The following is a 25,712-nucleotide window of genomic DNA, read 5'->3' on the forward strand; positions in this document are numbered from 1 at the left end:
GAATATGCATTTGCTTTATTTTCACAATCACTGCGTTAATTACTCTAACTTTATTGAGAATTGCACAGTATTTTTGTAAAACTATGTGTAATCACTTTTAAATGCACATTCTTAAAGTATGATTCATTTTCAGACAAAATAAACACAAACATGAATGAGCCCATTATTGTAAGTTTTGGAAGCTTTATAATTGCCACTTTCTAGGAATCACACTGTTACTGAATAAATGGGGTCTGATTCACAGAAGTGTTTCATAATGGCGCAATACCATTGAAAAAAGGTCTGTGAATCAGGCGCATAGAACAAGCATTGGGAATGCTAACAGTTTGGGCTTTTGTGTAGACATGCGAAATGCACTTGACAGGTGCTGCCTAGTGAAATTACTTGGCCAGTGAGGGAAGCAGGTACCAGAAGGTGCAAGTGCCTGGACATCCAATTGCAGTGACTGGCAACAACCTAATACTTATACTCAGTCCATAACTGTTGGCTTTGCCAGTGCCTTTTTAACATGAATTCATGGGCATGCATAGTGTTTATAAATTGGGTAGCTGAAGGCAGACCTGGATAAGACATTGTCATTACAACCATAGTGCATTTACAGCTACAATTAAGTAATCATCTCTCAGAAGGCTGCTTTGAAAAAACACTGCCAGGCACTTTGAGTGTAATGTTTTATGGTAAGAGTTGATTGAAGTGAGTTGAAAGAGTTCTGATGAAGTCTTTGGGGATGGGCAAGGACTGGGATGAAATTGCCATATGGATTAGCATGGCCATGGACAGTCAAGGGGTGGGCAAATATCCAAACAGCACCTACAAGCTTTGTTTCCCTCCTCACATGTTTTTTCTCCCTATGTGTAATCTAATGCAATAGTTTAGGCTTATAGAAGGCACTGAAGCTCCACTTAATAACCCAAACTAAACAAGGGATACATTGGCACCTTGGATGTGACAATAAAACATGATCACTCATCAAATGGATTTCATTAGAATGATCCTAATGTCTCTATGGTTATTCTCCTAACAAGTTCCTCCTTCTGTAACTATAAGTCAAGTGAGAGAAAATATGCTCAGTCCTTTAGTTGCAAGCATGGGTCTAAGAAATGCTATGTGATTCAATGACAGAAGGACATTTGTATAGACATATATTCTGCCTTGAGTAGGCTATCAGTATCGATCTCATTTGTTAAGCCATGAACCTGATCTTAATTTCCTTAAACTTCCATTATGTGTATAAAAATGAAAAAAGGAAATATATTCTTGTCATTTATTTGGAGAGCCCCCATTGCATGAACACTCCCAACTATCAGAGCTGCATGAAAATCAGGCAAGCTGTATAGTGCAGAACATAACAATATAGTGACTTCTGACTGCTTTTCTTGCAATTTGCTCTAGCAATTTAAGACACAACAAGATTCTGGAAATCATTCCAATGAAATGTTTTGCAAGGCCATCACACACATTTCAATTACCTCGAATTGTGAATACAAAGGCAGTGTTCAGATGTAAAATATGGAAGAGGAGCCTGTTGCAGGTTGGCAGTACTGCCCTGGATGCAGTGGCATGGGGCTCTGATGACCTAAAGAAGTATTTTGGTATTTGTGTTTGTGATTGCTTTTGGGATTACACAAAAATCTAGACTTTTCAGGGCACAGACTACTGAAACAATTTGGAATGTTCTCACAAAACCCCGATCAGACACAACAGGGGTTCTTCCATCCAAGCAACATTATGGAAGACTGATAATAACCTGTGGTCAAGTCCTAAACATTAAAGTGGGGGGACTCAACAACAAACGCAATAGGATGTGACGTCACCGAAAATTCGCAAATTAAGGTGAAATATGCACATTTCTTTGCATAACCACCCAAATTGCACAGGATGCCTTTCATAAAATCAACACACACACAAAACCAGAGAGGATATTATCTTCTAATAGTGTTTTTGAAAACGTTAAAAGGTGTGCATGTTTTAAACTCCAAGAACCAATACAAATGTTTTCTCTCGAACTTCCAATACCAAAATGGGACATGTCACCTTTAGTTGTAGGTTTTTTTTCATCAGGTTATATACTGCAGTGGTGAAGTGTCCCACCTCCAAACCTGACGACTCTGGTTCAATTCCCAAGATCGGCTTTAATTCGTAAATTCAAAGAGGACATTCAATGTTTGTCATTTTACCCACGTGTACACTCGACTTGAGCCCTGCTAATAACAAAGATGTTCATGTTTTCTAAATCATCTGACACCCTTTAATTGTATTTACAGCTTTACCACTAGGAATGCCCATGCCAGTAATCACAAGAAGTACACAAACCATATCTTTTGAACACTCATGCTCAAGTTCGTCAGTGGCCAGACATAAATATTTCGTGAAAATCTCATTGTAATTAACACCTTGCAAGCACTGTCGATGGCAATTATATATACTGTGACAAGGTCAAAATAGAGAAGTGAGTAGTTTGAATCCGCAAGGACAGAGATTGACACCCACTCCACAATGCTGACCCCAGAAACAGTGCATTGATGGCCAGCAGTGCCTCTATCCTGTCCCCTACCTCCTGAGTGAAATATTCCAGCAAGACACAAGACCAGTAGGTGCTCCAACTGTCCTGACCACCGCAGTCTAGTTCCATTATCACAGAGAGCACATTGAAGGGCTACGTTTGGAAAATATAAGAGAGCTTGCAGAGACAAAGCTGCCTGACACAGATACTCCTTGTAGGTGTAGTTCTTAGCACTGAAGACCCTGGCTTAGAAACAGATGCTGCTTCATATTCAAGCACCTCCTCTACTGGACACCCATGTGGGCCTAGAGCAAAACTGAGGACACAGCCCGCTTCAGGCCATGGGATTTAGCATTTTTATTACGTCAGAAAATCCTACTGAAGTGCAACCATGCAGATATGGAGCTGCATCTATTTCTAAGGCAGTGGCTTGGGTCTTTGGGGCATGGAATCGCATTGGGTGAGTACCTCCTAAATATACCAGTGAGAATTGTAGTTCAAGAGCTCCCTCACAATTCTGAGACACACTATTAACTCTCCTACATCTGTAATCCATCCTGCAATCCAAGAATACAATGGCCATCTCAACAGTATATGAATAAATACAGCAAAAGAGTCAGATTTATGGTATAGAAAGGTGGGAGGAAGATATTAATGTGAGGGTTTAAAGTGCAGGAAGGGACAGACAGTGAAGAGGTGGTGGAGAAGAAAGAATGGACCAGATGAGATGTGGTGTAATATCAACATTTGGACAGAAGGAAGGAGGAGTAGAACAAGAAGGAGGAAACATGTATTCATGTATTTATTTTGTACACAAGGAGGAACAATGCTCTTTTGATCACAACATAATGTACAATAGATACAAGATCAGATTTGACAGGAAGCAGGGAGCATCTTACAATGGGGTGAGCTTGAATGACATTCTGACCAGGTTGTGGAGGGTTGTGCAGTGGACAATGCATGGGTGGACCTTCATTGACTAAGGACAACCAGCATCAGACATTTTTAAGTGCAGGTAGGTGGTATAGCCAGCTGTGTTAGGCATTTGGCCATGATGATGTGAAGGCACACGATAGTTCAGGGGCAACATGCTCACCTTGGAAGCAAGATGACACAGAGATCCACAGATTCAATCTCTGAAATTAATACTTGATAATGCCAAAATCTTTGCTCCATTCCTCAAAAGAATGGTACATGCGTATTTCAGGGACCATATTGTCCCCGCCATAATCAAACAGTAACCGTAACACCTTTGCCAAAGAAACCTGAACTCGACCAACAAGATCCTGTGAACCTGAGGCCAATTACTAATTGTAATTTCTTACTAAAAATACTAGACAAGACTGCCACTGACCAACTCCAGGAATTTGTGGATAATAACAACCTGCTCCACTCACAACAATCAGGTTTCAGAACAGCCCACAGTACAGAATCTGCGCTACTAGACCTGCAGACAGAAATGCTGAGTATCCTTGACAAAGGCAAGACAGGCTTGCTAATCTTAGACCTCTCAGCTGCCTTTGATCTGCTTGATCACCAAAGGCTCAGAGAGGCCCTGGATCGATCTGGGAACTGCTCACAAGAGGCCATAGACTGGGTGTCTTCCTTTTTGCAGGACAGGCAATACAAGATTATCTGGGGCAAACACTCCTCGCAAACTAAACCAGTGGACTGTGGAGTATGATATGATATGATATGATATGGTATTTGTAACGCGCCTATACACAGGTGTTTCAAGTACCACAAGGCGCTAGTTTCTACCCCCTATTGTTCAACCTATACATGTGTTGCCTATGCACACTGCTGACCAAACTCGGTATATTGTTTACTAACTTATGCAACAATATACAACACCATTGAAAACTGGATGAAGTCTAATTGGATGTGCCTTAATGCCACCAAAACAGAACTAATGATCTTTCGTCATATACCACGTTCAATATCAAAAAGGCACCAATCAAAATATCAGAAAAAGTCAAAACGCTAGGCATACAGGCATCTTTTGGAGCAGAAGCCCACACAGCCTACCTCAAAAGGAACTGGCATTTTTTAAAAAATTTTTTTATTTAGTTTCAATCACCAAAGAGATTTTACAAGTTAGTTGTAAGATCAAAATCAAAACAAAAAGCCAAAAGAAGAAGATGATGAAAGAAGAAGACGACAAGAGAAACTCAAAAAGGGAGAAAAATAGGGGGAAATAAGAAAGAAAGAAACACAGGGTGGAAGCTAAAAGAAGAAAGTAGAAGAAGAGAAAGAGTAAAATGTACATAACCAGTACATAAAATGCAGCAAATTCAACTCAGTAGATCAAAACTTAGAGTGCAAGGGAGCACCCTTCAAAGATCAGTGGATTTTAAGTGTCTGTTAAGAGCACCCTTACTTTGTCCTTGAAAATTAGGTCCAAAATTGTGGTAGCTGCTATGGACCAGGACGATCGAAGGCCTCCTATTACTCGTTCCCACCAAAGAGCTTCTTCTCTCAAGTAGGCTTTCTCCAAATGATGAAGCAGATATGGAGTTCTGTATAGATTTGTGCCCGGACATGATAACAGAAGATGCCGCCGTGTTTCGATGGTTTCATTAGAGTTACAAAAACGGCAGGTGTTGGTCGTCGAAAGGCCTCTAATTTGTTGGATCTCATTTGTGGGGAGTAGATTCAGCCTGGCACAGAGGAGTGTCGATCATGTTTTTCTGCTTGGATGCTTTATGAGAAATGGTTGAACTTCGTTCAATTTTCTGGTCGATGTAGGCAGATGCTGGGTCAGTTTGTAAACAGATGCCTTCTCTAACGTATTGATCCAGTCTGTTTCGTCCAGGCATGAACCAATTCTTCAATGTTACTGCCACAGTCTTCTAGGATTGATTTGCATCTATTCTCCAAGGTAGCCATTTGACATTTTCCTGCATGCATCTCTTCTTGGACCATGGCGAAAATCATCGGCGAGGATGGATCCTTAATCTTCCGATATAGCATGATAGATGCTATGGTTACTATTACCGTCAAGGACGAGAGTGTAAGTTCACGTCAAATCAGTGTTATAGGTGTAGAAGACGGGAGGTTGAGGACTGATCGCCAAAAGAGACTCTCCAGTCTCGGCCATAACAGATCTGGGAGACATGGCATAGCATCAGCTCCGTAAGTGATTAACGATATCACTTTCCCCCTGATAGAACTTAAGTAGGGGCATCATTGAAAAGCAACCATATTTCCTGTCTAACATTTTGGCCTGTGAGATGAGGTTTTTCATTTTTGCAAGTAGATGTGATTGCATTGCTATGTCTTTACATGAGAAGTCAATCAAGACCCCGAGATATTTAAATTCTGTGACTTGTTCGACTTTTTCTTCTCCCAAAAACCATGAGTGATTGCCTTTTCTTCTGTTCTTTTTTTCAAACACCATAATCTTCGTTTTTCATTTATTGACTTCCAGGTCGTTAACTTCAGTGTGTTTAGTTAAAGCGGCTAGCTGACGTTGTAAGCCAATAGGAGTCTGGTCCTGTTGGATAAGGTCATCAGCATAAAGGATTCTCAGCACTTTTGTGCTGCCCATTTCTGGGGGGAAAGATCTTATTTCGGCATTTGCTTCATTATAGTCCCTGAAATATGCCAGAAATAGGGCCGGAGCCAGCGGGCAGACCTGTTTGACTCCTCGGGTGGTTGGTATCGCCGCAGAAAGGAGCCCCTTCGAATTTAGCTGGACCTGGACGCTGGTGTTGGAGTGTAAGGCTTGTAATGGGCCCAAGATCTCTGGCGGGCAGTTCCAGGCACTGTAATACCACCAGAAACTACTGAAAAAAATCATACCACTGTTAAATCAACAAAATAGTACAACCACAGCCAGAGCCACAATCCCCTCTTGGTTAGATTAAGGTAACTCCCTACTACTGGGCGCCAGCAGCAAATGTTTAAAACAATGCCAAGTGATCCAGAATAACGCCATAAGGACCATCACCGGCAAACCTAAAAGAGAGCATATCACAAATGACAGAAAAGACCTACACTGGCTAGCTATTGAGGAACGCATCATTTTTAAAACTATTACTCTGGTACATCGATGTTTATTCGGTAAAGCACCGGTATACCTAAAAAAACAATTAAAGAGGCAAAAACCAAGCCGCAACCTAAGATCAACTAACAAAGGCCTCCTCCAAGTGATGCCAGCTAAAAAAGCAAAGAGACTAGGTAGGGCATTCACGACAAAAGCAGTCCTAAAATGGAATGAATTGCCCTCCGCACTGCGACTGGAGACTAACTACCTATGCTTTAGGAAAAAACTTAAGACACTCTTGTTCAAAAAAGATACCATCATCAAGATACACTAGGAACTCCATTGCACCCACCACACACTGATTGTTATGTGTGGCTCACGCCACTGTCTCGTTGTTCTGAATAACCGTGTCTGGCTGCATGTAATGCGCTCCGATGCCTGCGGGCTGCAGCACTATGTAAACATATAAATAAAATAAATACAATAAATAAACCACTGGGTATTAAGCGCGTTATAAATAACCTATCATATCATATCATAAGTACTGGAGTGGAGGCACAAAAAGGTTAGAGGCAAGGTAAAAATGTTAGCTGGAAGGCTGAGGGGAGATATGTTAAGAGGGGTACCTGAAGCAAGGAGGCAGGCTTTCAGTCAGGTTTTAAACACATACATTTGGAGTGTTTCTCAGATGTTTGTGGGATGAGAATCTTCCTTCAGAAAGAAGAGAGAAATAACAGAAGCGATAGGAAGCATAGTGAGAGCATGGTGTCACAAGGTTAGTCTCGGAGGCAGATTGGAGATTACGAGAAGGCTTGTACAGTTGGATAGAGGAGCTAAAAGGAGGATAAATACGGTGGTGCCTTATCAAGAATAGATTTGTGAACCAGAAGAAGTTATTTAAATCTAGCCCTCTTTTGCATCGTCAGCCATACATTCTGTTGACAGTACGGTGAAATAGGCTTAAAGTGAGGGATTACAAAGAGAGTCCTGATGGAGAAGTTTATTATCTAGTCAAGAGGACAGAATGTATAATTGTGGACACCAACAAGAATGATAGTACAGTAGTCAATTACAGAGAAGACAAAAGTGGTTAAGTTATGCATGGCAGTGTTGAAATGAAGGAAGTGCCCGATTTTCCGAATATTTAGGAGGTTGAGGTGAGCCACTGTTGCAGATCTGGAAATGAAAGCAGAGACAATGTGGGGGAGGGTCATACATGATGCTAAGGTTTGTAGCTGAAGAAGAGTAGGGGAGAGTGTCAGGTGGGAACTGGAAACACAGGGGAAGAGATGAGAGAGAGTATTTGGCAGGGAAAAAGAGCACCTCTGACAGCAGAGTGCAAGACCATCCATTATTTATTAGCAGAGATTTGGCCATTTTGACAGGGATATCAGAGGAGAGTTCAGTAAAAGAGAAGAATATTTGGGTGCTGTTTGCGTAGAAATGGTAGAAGAACCCAAAGGGGGACATGAGCGCCCCAAGAGAAGAGGTGTAGAGTGTAAAGAGGGGAGAACCCAAGTTGGATACTTGTGGAATGTCAACACTTAGAGGAGTGAGTTGAGAGGTGCTGTTGCTCCAGAAGACAGATCATTTGCAAGGTTACAGGTAGGATTCAATCCAGGCCATAGCCCTATCATGAATTCCAAGAAGAAAGAGAGCTTTTAGGAGATCATTGTGATTGACAGTGTCTAAGGCAGTTGACAGGTCAAGGAGAAATAGGATAAAGGGTAGGTTGGAGTGCTTGGCACAGTTGATGAAGTTGGAGACATTCGTGAAAGCAGTTTCAGCGGAATAACAGGAGTCCAAACCTGCTTGTAGAGGGCCTCAAAGGTTTTGCATGTCTAGGAAATTGGTAAGATGGTTGAATACAACCCTTTCAAGAACTTAAGAGTAGTGCAGAAGAGGGATTAGCCTTCATCAGTAGAGATAGGACTTCTTCAGTATTAGTGTGACTAAAGTGGGGGATAGAGGCAGAGGATGATGGTAGAGTAGGTGAAGTGTAGAATGTAGGGTGAGGGAGTAATGACAGCTAGGTCATTACGGTGAGAGTAGAGTTGATAATCAAAGGTTTAAGAGGAGTGATGAGTGAGTTTATGGTGTCCTGTAGCGGGCGAGGATGGTTGGAGTGAGAATCATTGTGCGTGAGGTAGACTTTCCTTTTTGTCCTATTAAGGTAGTACTTGACAGAGCTCAGGGCAAAGAGGTAGAGTTGCAGGTCCTCATGCAACTGTGTATACTTCAATTTCCATAGGAGCCGGCACATGTCTCCGCAGAGAGAGCATACGAATGGGGTGGCCCATGGTTGAGGATGCTGGGACTTAGGGGTGAGAGTAAGCAGTGGGACGTGAGAGGAGAATGTGTCATTTAGTAGGGATTGAAAGCTGGAGAAGGCATTGTTATTGGAAGAGGCATCAGACGTGAAGGAAGAGAGTGACAACTATAAATCAGAGCGAAAGAGAGGAATGGAAGAAGGTTTCAATTTCCTTTTAGTTATAGGTGAGCAAAGCGGTGAGGATAGGTGAGGTCAGAGGGTCGAAAGGAGATGGTGGTGGGAACAATGGAGTGATCAGATAGGGATGGAGTGACAGTATTATTAGTGGCAGAGAGAGAGGTAGAGATGAATAATAGATTCAAAGAGTAAATCCCAGTATTTGGGCGGGGTCGGCTTATAGACACAGTGGAGAGCATGGCCACAAAGAAAAAATGGAAGTTAAGAATTCTGAGAAATGGTTGGAGAGGGAAGGTCAAAGTCAGCTAAGAGAAGGAGGTTATGTTTAGTGGAAAGAGAATCAATGAGTTGCCCGAGTTCATTGAACAATAGTCCAGTGGGACCAGAAGGGTGATATAAGGACATGATGTGAACCGAGTGAGGTGGAGCAATAATAAAGATGATGAATTTAAAAGAGCTAGGAGAGGCAGTGGCAGGGAAAATGTGTGATGAATTGATGTAGGAAGAGTGTAGGTGTCTGATTCCCCCACCTCTGCCAGTCAGATGAGCAGCGTGAGTGAAGGATAGGTTGAAGTCATGTAGGCTGCAATAGTGGCAGTTTCGCGTGGAGAAATCCAGGTTTCAGTGATAGCAAGAAGGTCTAGGGGAGGGGAGCTGGGGGGAAATAGTCAGTGTTAATTGACATTTTGGTGCATACAGACTGAGCATTGCAGAGTGCAATGTTCAGTTGATGTGGTAAGGAAGAACAGAGATGTTTTACTCAGATGAAGAGAGGCAAGGTGGATTAGTGTTAAGGGAGGTATAGTTAGCTTGTTGGCTTTGTTAGTTGGAAGTAGGTGGAAGATAGATGGAGTAGTGAGAGTTTCGAGAGGAGGCTTTTATAATAGGGATAGGGAAGGAGGAAGTAGTAATGTGATTGGAGAAAGTGTAGGGAGAGGTGAGTTGGAGCAGCAGGAGTAAATACATGTTAAGAGAGTACTGTAGTGTGGAGAAACAGCACAGTAATTAGCAAGCTTGGAGTACTCACAGGCGCAGAAATTAGTAAGGCAAAAGCGAAGGATCATAGGCAAATAGACTAATCAGTGGCTGGTCTTCACCCTTCACTTTACCTCCCTTAACTGGGAGGCCCTTTGCTGGATGCTGCTAGGGAGTTCCAAGGTGCTGACACACGCTCCCGTCACCTGATCTCCTAGTCCATCATTGGTTGTTTTCTGATTTTGTCCTTAGTGTTGCTGGGATGAGGCAATTACTTTCAGATTAGTGTTCCCAGAGGAGACCCTTGTGACAGTCAGCTGAAGAGTTTGCTGATTCAAGATGGCCCCAGGAAGTGATGTCATCAATCCAAGATTGCCACATGAAGTGATGTTGCAGACAAAAAGTGAAGCCACAAACTATACGAGCTGACACACGCTTTTGTCACCTGAATGCCTAGTCCATCAGTCTTCAATCACTCTGATTGTGTCCCTGGTGTTGCTTTGATGAAGTGATTACTTCCTGATTGGCATTCCAAGAGGAGTCTATTGTGGCATTCAGATATAGAGTTGGCCTATCCAAAATGGCAGTGGGAAGTCTGAAGTAGAGAAAAGAGATGGAATGGCAATATAGGGGAAAGAGAGAAATAGACACCAGCTGTGTAAATGATCAGAGAATGGAGAGCAGAACCAAAAAAAGACCAGGGAGAACACAGTTCTGTCTATAAGGTTACAGACACTGTAAGTTCTTGTCAACATTACGTACATGGAGCACTGACTGCTGTCCTGGCCTTGACAGCAGTAATAGTGATTGGTCAGCCTGGTGGGGGTTGAGTATTGGACAGGGCATGAGAGCGCACTAGCAGAGATGCCAGTACAAATGTGCACATGAGGTTCTGTCATCTTCAGAGAAACAATGACAGCATTAGTATGTCAACATTCACTGCTGTTTAGTGTGTCACTGCCCACACATGACAAGTAGAAACATGCACAGTAGAGACAGCATGGCACCCACTGAATACAGCATGGCACCTACTGAATACAGCATGGCACCCACTCAATACTGCATGAATGTGGGGCTGCTCCATGGACTCCAGTGTTTCTGAAGGTAAGGCCACTGTGGTGCCTTTTTTATTACCCTTGCTTCTTTTCTTGTTTTGTGCTCTCGTGGTGGTAAACGTTGTTCCCCTGTAGTCCCTCTGCTTCTCTTTCTTGGTTGTTAATGATTTTGGGTTCGTTATGGCCCTTCAAGTCAATTGATCATTTTGTTGATCCTTTTCTTCCTGTTTGAGTCCTGTTGATTTTTGTTTGTATGCTCAGGCTTTGGGAAAGGCTTTGGGTGGCTTTTCTCTCAGCCCGTCTTCTGCTCCTCTTGACCTGCCAACTGGCTCTTTTGGTTGGTGTCCTGCAGATTAGAGAGCAGCACAGGAGCCCCCAGTGGTAGGTCATGTGCTGTATCGCTAAGAGCATGCTCTGAAACGGCCCATGGCACAGAGGTTTTTAAGACTTGGTTCAGTAGGGGGCTCCTTATCTAGTGAAGAGTGAATAGACTGGCATTAAGGGTTAGGACACAGACAAGAGTCTAAGAAGAACTAAGACCACCAATAGGCAGAAGAAGGCATACATGAAATCCAAAGCAGTGGCTAAGGGCTGAATACCTTGTTGTCCATTTTGTGAGATTAGGCCTGATGCCTAAGCACTGTTAAAAGAGCCTAAAGGTGCCAGAAGAATGGCTCCTCAAGCAGAGTCCAGGAGGACCAATGGAACAGTCAGAAGACCACTATGCCATCCATGAGAGACAAATACCAAAGAAAGAATTGTTGGAATACTGTGAACCTCCAAGAATATGACTAACTGATCTGAAATGTTGTAGTATAGATCTGGCCAATAGTAAATAGAGAATGCGGAACATCAGCAAATGTAGAACTCTACTATGTTCACTCGGGCGTTTACAATACTGCATTATAACTAGAGGGCCAGTTGACATTGAAGTGACAATGGTTCCAAATAAATGTGATGCCGTATTTATGCGTGAAAACATCTTCATTTGTTAATGCAAAGTGTAGTTGTTCAAGTTCCCCTCCAGGAACAGTTTGATATAGAATAATTTGGGATTCAAAAGTCCCAATAAAATATAGTGACATTTTATTTTCTCCCTAAAATAAAATGAACACCAGCAAGATATGAGAGGCGGCACTGTGAATTTCTAAGTGCATCCCAGCCTGTGTTGCAGCTATGAGATTACACACATTATCAGTCAACATTGATATAAATAGCAGTGTGAAAATGCATATCTTAAAGTAATTTGCTTGGTTAGAGATGACATTGATATGCCTGCCTGGCAAAAAAAGATTTGTCATGCTCTGCTTAGGGCATGTCAGAAAAAAAAGTCTGAATTTAATGATCAGTGTTTTTTTTGACAGGACTGACAAAATATGCTTACTCGAAATCACCATATACATTTGAATAAAAAAATAGATTGTGATATGTCAGAAAGTATTCTTTCATCTGGTTTTCCCATTACGCATTTGTTGTATGCACCGCTTTAATATCCGATGATAAATCTCAGTTACAGGAATATGTCTGTGACTCAAGTAGATGCATTTGATATATGCTCAAAGATGTTTGGAAAACTACATAAATTCAAAATGCAAACAGATTGTAACGAAAGGTATATCACCAAACAAGTCTATGATAATCTGCTTAAAATAATGTTGTGATCCTCTTCCAGTGGCTCAAAAGCATTAAAACAATAAAGCATACCCTTTGTTGAAAACACATGCACGCATACACCTATTGGCATTTCATTTTAATTGAGATTATAAAGTGCCATTAAAGATCAAAGACTTCAAGAAAATTGGCATTGATTACATTGTATGTGAATTACTATTATTGTATTTTTCCTCAATTTATTTGTGATTAATAAAGTGCGCCGGACGTTCAGCATAATACTTCAGTGCACAAGGTCAAAATAGGAGGGAGTGGAAGGGAAATAGATGAAGAAATGATAAAGCATAGGTGACAGTGCACATATATATCAGAGGGACAAGAATAAGCATTGGCAAAGCGCTGTCCATTCCCAGTTCTGAGATTCACATGACCCGCGTTGTGCTTGGCTGTGTTAGATACGTGCAAACGGTTGTGTGGCTCCTTCGGCAGCTAGGAATGACTGCACTATTGAAGCCATCTTGGGTTTGTTTGTTAAGGCTGCATCATAATTGTGCAGCATAGAGAGGTCGATTGCCTTGCTGAAATTAGTTGTGTCCTCTATGTTGTTCTTGTTCCTTGGGAGATAATTCCAAATTCAGAGATCTTGGTAGGGCAAGATTCGATCTCCTCTTTTGGTTATAAAAGTGGAGAATGGCAAATGGTAGTTGGCTGATGATGATCTAACTCGTTTTGAGGGTACGAGTTCATTGAGCCGGGGGATAGATATCTCGGGCACATGTACTAAAAGTTTTAATCAACAGATTCAATTGAGGGCGATCCTTTGTTCGACTGGAAAACACCAAAGAGATTTTAGAGACTAGTGGTGCAATCTATAGGTTTAAGGCCAAAGATAATTCTCACAGATTGGTTTGTGATCAGATGCTTTGTGCAGCAAGTGGTTGAACCGAGCAAAACACACAGAAACTACAAGAAATAGCACTGTGATTAACAAAGATTGCATAAAAGGGTGTCATATCACATTGTAGGTAGTGTGAAGTAAAACAATGCAACAGTTATCCTGAAACAAAGAATATGTTTGGGGAAGCCTGCATAAATCACAGAATAACTTATTAAGAGAAAGCTTTACCAATTCACAAAGAGGAGTCAATCCCAGCCTCGCCCCCTGACACATCTGACATCCAACTGTTAAGAGAAACCAGTAACAATTCACAACGTGTAAGCAATCCCTGCCTTCATATCTTCTTCCGGAAGCCTGCAAACATCTCTTATGAATTGTAACCGTCACCTTTTAAGCAAGACTGTATCACGTTGCCATGACCTCCTGAATTTGACCCTGTGATCCTGCACTCTTCAATCAATGGCAAGTTAATCAGATTGTCAGCCCTCCACCCACACAGCCTCGCAAAACATCTGAGCTGGCAAATACTTAGAACATATTTTATGATGCCATCACGTTAGTCTTTTACATTTGAAGCCTAAATTCCAAGAGGAGACTGGCATTGTTGGCAGGGTTTTGCAATGGTTCACCTGTGATCAATTTGTACGTTGTCCACCTGATAGTAGCAAAGTAAAGAGTACAAAATAGGCAAAATTGCCTTTGCTATTTAAATTTCAACAACATTGCGATCTCGCGTTATATTTGGCTCGGTCTTATACATTACTACCACAGGGCTTAGTGTGCAGGTCTACAGTAAGCTTCTTGCCGCTGATTGCAACAATGTATCTTTAAAAGGATTATGCTCTCTAGTTGCACATTTTGCCTCCTGCTATGGCATGATGATTGAGTACCAACCTGACGTGAACTGTGTGACGAAGCCTCTGGTCTGGAACCAGTACAAACTCTACAAGCCAATTATATTACTGTTTACCTCGAATGGACATCCACCAACCCAGTTGGAGGAATTACATTGATACACAATTCACAACATAGGATAACACCACTTCCCTAAAGCACACTATCAAGGTGGAAGCTCATTTGTACGTGTGTTTGTTTCTGCTTCCGTGGTGATCCATATTCTAATTGTATATCGCCCTCCATGATCAACCCTAATTTTGGTGAGACTTTTATGGAACTCATAGCTGATCTACAAATCAAGTTTACTTATGTAATTATAATGGAGATTTTTAATCTCAGATTCAACTCCCCCCCCCCTACTGCCCAATGATTTGATGCTATGAGCGATCTTGATTTCAAACAGCTTGTTCCTAAGCCTACTCACCATATTCAATATATTTCCCCTGAATTGCTGACCAGGGTTTTTCCTGTCTTTCAGGTTTCCTGGTCAGACCATCTGGTTGTCCCTTTCTCTATTACACTTTTGGTGGCTTGCCCGGCAGCCAAACTGCAGAATGTCTGCAAACGTAATTGGGCTTCAGTTGCTATGATACTCCATTGGTTGATTTAGCCTCTTGGCACAAGTCTGTATGGTAACAGCTGACAGTTTTGCTCCTTTGCGTTCTTGCAAAATTACGAATTTTGGTTTAATTAAAATGTGTAAAAAATATTGGGGGTCATTCCGAGGTTGGAGGTAAGGAATTACTGGCACCGGTAAGGGTGCCGGTGCCGGTAATAACTTACCTCCCTATTCCGAGGTCCCTTTGCAGGTCCTTCCTTACCTCCTGCTTTTAGCAGGAGTAAAGTACGGGACCTGCAAGGGTACTTCGGAGGTAATTATGGTACCGTAATTTACGGTGCCGTAATTACCTCCTTCCCCATTCCCATTGAGCCCTATGGGGCCGGAATGGGGAAGGGCAAAAGGTGAATTGGGAATTAGCGGTCCCTCCAACCCTGGAATGGACCGATAACTACTCCATTCACCATGCCGGATTTGGGACGGTTTCGGAGGCAACCATGGAGCTAATTAATCCATGGTTAGCTCCAAACTCGGAATGAGGCCCATTGGCATGAAGGGAGGTCCCGGTAAGTTATACGTGTCAAGCAGGTCACTTTCATCTTAAGGTCTTGCAAATGTTTTTGTAATTTCTACCTTTGTAACTGCCGTGGTAGTGGCTTTATTGGTCCTGAGCTGCGTTGATTATTGCAATTCTCTTTTTATGTCTGAGCCCCAGCGTCTCATTCACCAACTTCAACTCTTGCAGAATCTTGCAGCAAGAGTTGCGACTAATACTCCTTATGGCTCTCATAATTCTCTGACTCTGCCTGATTTGCATTGGCTCCCTGTAGCCAAGCGGAATGAATTCAAGTCACTATGTATCATCCATCGGGACTAGTATGGTCAGGGTGCTGAATATTTGGAAGCTAAGTTCTGACCTTACGTGCCTGGATGTTCACTTCAATCCGAGGATCCCAGTCTTGTTTCTGTACCTCGATACTGACTTTTAAGGACCAGAGGTTATGCCTTTTCATTAGCTTCCACGAAGTTGTGAAATTCTTTGTTGCCATCATTGAGACTGAGTGTGACTAAGAAACATCTGACGTTTAGACGTTCATTGAAAACCCTACTGTTTTACCTGCCTGCCCACTTTCCCAGCCACTGTTGGTTTAATAGCGCCAAGATCCCCTTGGGTGAAGGTGCACTTTATAAATCCATTTAACATAAGATAACAACATGCAAATCCTCCTGAAAAGAATAACTGTGTAAGCATTTACAGTGGATATCTGTATATGTATAATATTCTTGCTTTTACCGGCTGCTAATTGCAGGCACATCCCATTGGAATCCATCTTTCTTCATATCAGCACTAAAATACATGCTGGTGGCCAAACAAACGTATTTGACAGACATAACTAGAGGAGTAAGTTGAAATTTGAAGTCTGCACCACTTGCCAAATCTGTTTGCCAAATATGTTAAAATTCCATTGACGTGTAAAAAGTGGTGTAATCCAAGGTCTAAGACTGGAAAATTAACCCCCATAGTATTTTATTTTTACAAATATATGACTAAAAGATCAAGCTGAAGTACATATTTTAATACAAAACAAAGCAATTCTAATCATAGTACATATTTTACAGAGCTGTAAACAAAACGTTTGGAAAGCAACTTAAATGGCAGTCCATGGCTTTCTGAACAATCTCAAAAGGCATTAGTAGCAGCTGGTACACTTTCAAAAAGCAGGGGGATATGTATGTTCCCAGAACTGGAGAGAGTGAGCGAGTGCAGCAGTCCATCCTTAGCACTCCTAAGGAAATGTTTTAAAGAATCGGATGGAACGGTAGTGGAGGGTATATTCCAACTCCCATGATCTGTCACCTTTCCCCAAAATGGCTGGGGTTCATGGGAGTTAATATACAAATCATCTGCAATGCCAGATAACGGGTAATCATGTAGAATTGTGGCCCAAATGAGTTCTTGTGCATACTCCAAATCACTATACAAGGAAAAGCGTATTGACTCTGAATAATGACATTGCTCAAAGCAGCATAATCCCTCATCATTGGGTAGATATGCAGAAATTCCAATCTGAAAAGGTGGAAATAATAATCGAAAATCTGCCACCTCATATAATTACAAGATCCAACTAGTGAAGGGCATAGGCTGGTTCATCAAGGCTGATGCTGATAAACCAACCATGCTTTAAGCAGGGGTTTCTACTATCGACAATGCATTTATGATATTGTAGAGGAGGAGCCAAGTACCTCTAACAGAAGTCCCGCCCCATTCTGCCTATATGTTGGCAGCTGGAAATAGCGACATGCGCAAATGCAATTGGGTACTTATGCCGCAAAGAGTCCTTGAAACAAGGTATCCATTGAGAAAACCCTGTATGTATCCGCAAAGAAATGACGGTCTTCTGAAGGAAGTTCCGGAAGAAGCGTGAAGATGAATGAAAGAGAAGACTGGTGACGTCACATAAAGCAGAAATGACGCACCCAGAAGAGATGCTAATGAAGAAAGAATATAGACCTTGTAGAATATGATGGCAAAATCAAGAATTGAGCAATGTTTCATGTGCAGGATGAAGATTGCTTGTGAGAAGAAGCACTGAAAAAAATGCAAAGCCATTTCATAAATGTACAGATGCAGTAACGCCAGTAGAGGAAGTCATCATAAAGCTGGCTATACTTTGTGAATAGACTGCAGGCAGTGCCACCAATATATATGTGTGTGTAGAATCTGGATGTTCCACAACGCATTTTAGCAAACTTGGACCTCGTGAATGGAAGGGCTGAAAGTGTGTTGTAGCAGAATAAAAACATCTGATGGCAAAGGAAGATTCGAGAAGGCTTGCCTGGCCCAGTGTCAAGAGTGGGGCCACCAAGAGCCCGGTTATCTACTTGAGAAGATACAATGAATGTAAGAAGCGAGCTGATCTCCAGTTTGAGGTGTAATGGAAAAACAATAGAATTGCTAAAAATGTGGTCTCTACTCACATTGTCAGATGAAAATAGACTTTGCGGTGAGCTACAACGAGACCAGAAGATACGGCTATGCCTTCACTCCCTTTTATCCTCAGGCACAGTGAGCCATCGCAAGGCTGAGTTCAAATGCATTAATTGAATGGCAGACCGCAGGATTGATGAAGGATGTTGTACTAATTGGGTGGGGAGGCATGACCAGGCCAACCCCCCAGCACATGGTGTACCAGCTTGCGTGCTGCTAGCGAGTGCAATATTGCAGAAGGGTACAATCGTGCAAACCAATTGTAGAGGGCCACGTAGCAAGGATCCTTATAGTTTGAGAAGCAATAGAACGTTGTGTGTTTTCATGACACGGAAGATGACTTGCACTTGGGGTGGGCTAGGTTGTCCATCTGACCTTATAGACCAAATCACAATCCCCACCCTTATAGAAAGTATACTTAGATGTTCGTTTTAAGCCTATCACATCCCCTAATAGGTGCCATGTAGTATGACATCACTTATGACACATTTTTAGTATAAAGTTGTGTTTTTTCATGTAATGCTTTGAGAAACCCTTGAGAGTATATACTGTGCGGTGTCCGTAGATGGCCGTTGAACTCCCTGTTTTAACAAGTGTAATTAAAACAGGCGTGTTTTTGCCAAACTACCTGAGTCGGACTGATTATTGATGTATGAGTAAAATCTGCATCCACATCCATCACAGATACTGTAACCTCGTCTTAAAGGACCTCCGTGTCAGTATATATCATGATGAACAAAAATAGGAATGTTGTTTTTTTGGTTTGTTGATAGTTGTTTTATTTATTTTTAAGAGCACATCTTTGCCTCAAAAGCCTCGTAGCACTAGAAAATAGATGCACCAACATGAAATGAGTATTGTTGGGTGTCCTGACCCACGTTTGAGCTATCATGCTGCAACATTTGGTGCTGTGGGCTTAGAAAATCCAAGATGGCCAAAAAGCCCACATGTGCGCCAGAATCCAGGAGAACCACGCAGTTTGTGCGTACACCAAAATGGCTGCCTAACTTGCCACCCACCAGCGCGAGCATGATGGGCCAGGGTGCCATGAGTGGAATGGGTGCCAAAGGTAAAACAGCAGCGCCTGTTAGCTCAAAAACGCTTTAAAATTACCTTTGGTTTCTCTGAATGCCAGCTCAAAATGCCTATTTTCAAACATTGCAGCACATCCAAAAATCTCACTGAACACCAGCAGACTTCTGGCAGAATGAAGTAGGTGTGCATACAAAATCTGGGAAGATGAAGAGCCCAAAACAATGTTCATAACAAAACTGGCTGAGCTATGCATGTCAGCAGCCTAACTGAAACTGGATTAAAACCACCAAAATCGAAATGTTTAAATTAACTGAGTGACCTACTTTTGAGTGTCACATAGTTTGTAACTGTTAAAATGTCATAGTTTTGAACTTAGAATCAGCATTCTAGCTGCATATGTAAAAATTGTATTGACTTAAACTGGGGAACAAAAAGTGACATTTTAGCTGAAAACTGGCTTAAAGAGATTCCAATTCTGCCTGACAGGTTCCCAGGCCTGGCTTCATTCTGTTGCCTCTGCCAAAAGGAGGTCACACACTCTCTGATTGAATTACCAGGGGACTGCAAGAAACTAAACAAAGGGCCCAGGCAGATGGTTTATTAGGTGGGTCGTAAATGGTTTCCTTTTGAACAAAGCCCTTCCTTGACTCAGGCAAATGTTATATTGGGGGCGTTGTAAAAGTGGCTTCCTCTTGGCAGAAACGGGAAGGGGCACCCCCCTCTGAGGACTGGCTGAGCTTAAAGAAAGTGGATAGACTGGTTTCTCCACCATGTGACCTGGGAAGACACACCCATGTATAACTCATGGTGCGGACTTGTCAAAATTATCTAAATGATACCATAATTCTTGTGATTTTTCTGCCCACATTTTAAGAGGTTTTAGGACCGAGGGGTATGATCTGGGGGTTTACGAGCGGAAAAGAGGCTGTTACTCTAAATGTATGCGTGTTAAAAATCTGACACTTCCTTATCTAAATGCCCACATGCCTTGCACACAATTGTATACATTTGGAGAAAAATCTGATATGGGGAAAGCTACTAAAAAGCGCAAAAAGTTACCATTTCTTTACCCAAGCTCCTAGAAACGCCAGGGTCGGAACAGTGCCTCCCATCAGTAATGCATGATGTGTGTATGCAATGACAAACAACTGTGTATCTGTGGAATATGTATTTGGGTCAAATATAGATTTATGTGCAATTTGACAGGGGAGTGTCCTTTCTGCAGGCCATAAAACAGCATCACCATGACTCACATTTCCTTTCCCCTATCAGAGAAGAGAGAAAAGCTTGACCAATGATCAGTTGAGAGAGGGGCTGGCTTAGTGATGCTGCGCACACACCCACTTTCAAAAGACATAAAAGGAGCCACTGGAAGCTAAAGAGGACATTCAAATCCAGTTGCTGCAGAGCGTTTTGCCGAACCACACAACATCCAGAAGATACCAGTTCCAGACTGACTCCAGCTACATACTCCAGAACCTAGCACTTATACTTTAGAACCTAAATCAGAGGCCTAAAACCACAAGCTGAGTTCTCTGCAGCAGGCCTCAAATCACTGCAAGCTACTCACAGCCGGGTGAGCTGCTTGAATCCCTTGCCAAGAACTTTTGCCAGGACCAGTGCAGAGATCCAGGAGCCGTGCAGAGACCGCTGTATCCGGACAGACCAGACCAGTGCCAGACCCGACCAGACCAGACCGTGCAGAACCGCAGACCCAGAGACCAGATCGCTGTGAAGTGCCGCTAGCCTGATTGATCAGATCCGTGACGAGACCCAGTCCTTCCAAATATATTGTGAGTACAGCTAGGACGGGGCAATACCAAATCTCTTAGTTTAAAGTAATATAATTCAATCTATTTAACCTAAGTAGAACTGCCTCCTAACTGTCACCTGTCATTTGTAAAGCTGCACCACTGTCATTTGTCAATTCTGCAGCTGCAAAGCTATCACCTGTCATTTTGAGTTTACTTTAAATCCGAAAAACAACCTTTACAAAATCGTTCATATCTCTGGAACCGTTTGGGCTACGAACTTGTTTTAACTTTCCTCTGAAAGCTCAGAATCTAAGCTTTCCAACAAGCCTAGAACCGACTTCCTTATACTTTTTCCGCAATCACGTTTCACGCACTCGCGAATTTTGCTGCGATTTGCGATTTGGCCCGATTTCTTTACCTGTAAAAAGATAGCAGTTTTTTGCTTTCCTGTGCTAAAAATTCGTTTGTCTCTTAATAACAATCCCTGAATCATTGCTAAAGTGAGCCTGAGCTCATCCCAAGTATCTCTCACTCACCCTGAACCTCCTAGAGGGAATTAAAAGCATTTTCAGCATATTTCTCACTTCATTGCCACCTGGGGAAAAGTGAACATATGATATCTTGTGAAACCATATTAGTTAGTTTCTGTACTGCATTTTCCTTCAACATTGCACCCATTTGAAACCATAAAAGTATTTTTGCTGCCTAATCCATCCTACACCAACTCCTCATTGATTATAAAGAAGTGTGCTAGTGTCAGATTACCCATTGTTGATTAACATTATATTTATAAGGGCGGTATCGATTATTAATTTCTTATAAAAGCGTGGTATCTATATTTTGTTTTATTTCTCAAATAAACCTTTTAAGCTTGCAAAACAGAACTACTTCTTGGCTCAGTGGGGTCAGGGGAATTCTAAGAGAGGGGTGTTATATAGGGGTAGTCATCCAGAACTCATGAACTGGACATAAAGATATATCAATAAGGGTTTCCATTTAGTATCCCAGACTAGGCATTGACTTAGCTGTAGTGTTGAATTGAATCCTCTTACAAAGTGGGGGCTCGTCCGGGATATTCTGGGTTAGATTTACCATTTGTGCAGATTAATACAGTGTGCCAGCTGACCAGATACACATATCCGGTCGGATCACCACGCTGTGTTACGCTGTAAAGCACTCCTCAAAGGAACGCTCTAAGGAAACAGTCTGTTTTGCAAAAATAAAATACAAACTTCTGTAAGTCAGGAAGGAACTCAAATTCCAGAATGACGACACTGGTAGACATCAAAATAGCCAGAGAGCACTTCTTACATAAGCTATTTGTGAGAGGTGAGTGGACTCATCAGGACCAAACGGTCTGGTTGCTGGCAATCGCGCAACAGGTCACTGAAACAGGGTCAGATACATGGGGAGATCAGGGTCCCCTACATGTGGCCCTGAGTGAACTATATATGGCCCCTAAAGCCAAAGATGAACATAATAACATTGCCAGGATAGCAGCATATTTGTATCTATATATGGGAGCCATGCAGGACAAATGTGCTGAAGGCCAAGATCTGGCAAATAGGCAACAGCTGGCGTTAGAAAAGGCCCAATCTGACCTGGTCTCTTCTGAGCAGAGGCTGCAGAGGAGCCAGGAGTCAGAAAATGATAGTAGGCAGTATATCATTAAAATAAAAGAGGACATGGAAAGACTGCAACAGGAGAAGGCTGACCAGGATACCAGATTTCTGGTCTTGCAGAAGGAGTACCAAGAGGTTTTGGACTCCCTTCTGCAGAGCCAGAAAAAGCTGGAGCAACAACTGGACTTCAATAGGGCAAGCCACCCTGAAAATTCGATTAGACAGAGAGAAAGAGGAAAGTAATAAATTGATTCTGAAAGACCTGGATACCCAGGCAGAGTTTGATCAGGAGCACCAGAAAGCTGGTGCCTTCCAAAGGCAAAGGGACAACCTTGCGGCACAGATGCAGGCTCTTAGTCAGGAAAGGGACACCTTAGGCCAGGAAGTCTGCCACTTAAAAAGGAAAATGGAAGAAAATCACCTGGCCCTCCAGAGACTGGGTGACCTCCAAAAAGAACACCAGAACTTGTTAGAGTACACCATGAGGGTGGAGGATGCTCTGCCAAGAAAGGAGCAGGCCAATAGGGACACAGCTCAGGAGTGAACCCTCCTGCAGCAGAGACTGGCCCAGCACTCCAGGACCAATCAGGAGGCACAGAGAGAAAATGAGGCTCTCTGTCAGCACAATGATAGGCTCCAGCAACAGGTAGCCATGCAGGAGAGACTGATAGAGTTTAGTAAGGCCTTAACTGAGGAACTGAAAGCGCAGGCTCTTGCATTGCAACAGGAAGCAGAGGCGGATAGAGATGAGGTTCGCTGGGAAAGAGAAACTCCTGAGCATAACCTCAGGAGCCCTAGTACCAGAGGCCTTCATCTCTCCCAGTCCCTGGACTCTGCCACCCCCATGTCCCCTCGCGCACATGAGCCAAGAACAACGGGGATGGCAGATTACTATCCAGCTAGAAGTATGGGGCTCATAGGCCAGTACCTCCCAGGAATGGATGGGCGGGCATCCGGGTATGGGCACCCAAGCACAGTGCAATTTAGTGGGGAACCCCAGGAGAGTAGGCCCATTAAGGGCATCCTGAAAACCTCTGCCCAGTTAGGTCAGTGGGGGGGTACCCAGCAAATCCTGGCAGCAAGGAGGGGTCTGAAGACTCCTCTGAGCATTACAGGACGCAGGAGACCAGGTCCCCACATTCTGCCAGCCATTGCCAGGCTCTCAGAATCCGGGAAAACCTGGAAGATCAGACGGGCACCTCTGGGAGCAGTGCTTCTGAGTCGGAGGATGAATGGACCAGGGTTACCCGAACCAAAAAGGCCAATAAGGCAAAAAGGGCCTTGCTTAAGGACCTCTTAAAGCAGATCAAGGCAATCAGGAGTGTCATCACTCCTTAACATAAGAACGCCAAGTATTCCGTTTGGGAACACTTGGAGCTCTATGAGCAAATGATGGAGACTTTCCATTTGAAGGACAGCAGTAGCTGCCTCCAGTATGTCAAATGGACATTCTCCCCAGAATACTCCAGTTTCTTTGCAGGGCTGGAGGACCAAAATCATTTAAGATGGTCCACCTATAAGGCGGCCATCTTGAAACATTTTTCTGTGCACAGAAATCCTCAAGAGGCTCGCAAGGCAGCCTACAATTTGCAATGTGGGGAGGATCAGGCCCAACAAGAGTTTGTGCAAGAATTAAAACGTGCTTTTGCGCAGACCACCAGAAGGGTGCGCACGGATAGCAGAGAATTTATCAATACGTTTTTCCATGCCTTACCCAAATACATAATGACCCAGCTCGTGAGAGATTTTCATGAGAAAAGATCTTTAGACTGGGTCATTGAACAGGCTACCCGGATCTATGAGGTGCAGAAGCCTATCAAAAATAAAAATAACGCGCCGAAAACCCCCAAAACCAACAGCACCCCGGCTGCTGCCAAGGTGGCAGAGGTAAAGGTTGCCCCCGTTTTAGATTTGGAGATGGGGGGGCCTAAAAACCTGCCTGCACCAAATAATTCACAGCCCAGAAGGCCCTCGGGCCAGTCACAGACAGGGAGTCGAGGAGGTAGTCCCACAAATGGGGTCCCCCGCTCCCCTGACTATGTAAGTCCCCGCTACAAGGGAAACCAACCAATCCTGGGTTATGTGTGGACTCCTCCAGCCCAAGGGGGGGGATCCACCCAAACACCTGACCCGGGGAACTTCCCTCCCAACTTCCCACAGGAGGGCAGAAATTCTCCAAATCCTGGGCAGAACTTTTTCCCCAGGTATCCACCCAATTTCCAGCCCCAAAATCATCCATCCTTCTTTCCCCAATTCCCTGAGCCCAGACAACCTAATCCGGGAGAGGGGAGGCCAAGGGTGGAGGGGTACCAAAATCTTCCCAACCAGGGGTACTACCAGAGAAGGGATAGCTACCCTTCCCGGGATCAGCCCAGGGGAGAAAATAGAGCCCCGTATCAGCCTGAGCGGGTTTCACAACTTGAGCGCCAGGTCCAAAATATGGCACGAGATCTGGGTCACATACTGAGGGCTCAACAGAACCCTCAGATGAGCATGCCACCGCAGAATGCCCCAAACTCTGCACCTGGTGCTCCGGAACAATGATGGGGGCAGCACCCCGATAACACACCGGTTCCCAGGGAGGAAGCACAAGGGGAAGGGGGGTGTAAAGCCTTGGAGGAAGCTTCCTTCCCAATTTGTAAAGAGCCCCTGGAAAACCAGGAACCGGAAACAAAATCTCCTACCCCTGAATGCCTGCCTCCCAAGGAGCAGAGGGAGGGTAGGAGAACAAAGGACCCAAACAGACCCACTTTGTGGAGGAGGTACAGGTCTTCCAATTTGAGGGAGAGGGATCCTCAGAGGATCCTGGGGAAAGGATCTTCTCCTTTAAAGATGGGGGAACTCCTCCCAAGGGAAAATGGGTCCCAAGGGATGCCAATTCAGACTGGGGAGATATGGAGACTGAGCTACCGCCACCCATCATCTCATCCCAGAACCCACAATACCGAAATCCCCTGGTTCAAACCCATCCTGGTGACTGCCTCCAAAAAGGGGGGGGCGGCCCAGAACTGGAACCAGGGGAACCCACAATGGCTCTGATCTCCAGTTGCCAACTTTTTCTTTCAGATTCCCCAGGCTCTCCACAGAATTCTGCCCAAATCTCTTCGCTAGCAATGTCCAAAACCAGAAAGTTAGCCCACCAGTTGTCCAAAAATGTGCATTATCTGTGCCCCCTTGAGGAGAAGGAGGGCAGATACTAGGCCCCGGTACAAGTACAGCGGCAGGGTACAATTTTGGCACTGGTGGACACTGGATCTCAAGCAACCCTTCTGTCCAAAAGGGCCTTTGAGGAACTAAATGCAGGAAGGGGGGAGAATTGCCGAATTCCTCTCACCTCTCTTCCTGGACAACTGCAGAACTTTGACTGGAAGGACATT

General features: G+C 43.4%; 1 protein-coding gene across 4 annotated transcripts in view; it reads right to left on the reverse strand.

Moving 5' to 3' along the window:
* FSTL5 (follistatin like 5) overlaps positions 1-25,712 on the reverse strand; it is a 3,721,575-nt gene that overhangs the window by 1,632,149 nt on the left and 2,063,714 nt on the right. The gene's annotated exons all lie outside the window — the stretch shown is intronic.

The sequence above is a fragment of the Ambystoma mexicanum genome, chromosome 6q, assembly GCF_040938575.1.
Source record: "Ambystoma mexicanum isolate Mex_15411 chromosome 6q, UKY_AmexF1_1, whole genome shotgun sequence".
Lineage (NCBI taxonomy): Eukaryota > Metazoa > Chordata > Amphibia > Caudata > Ambystomatidae > Ambystoma > Ambystoma mexicanum.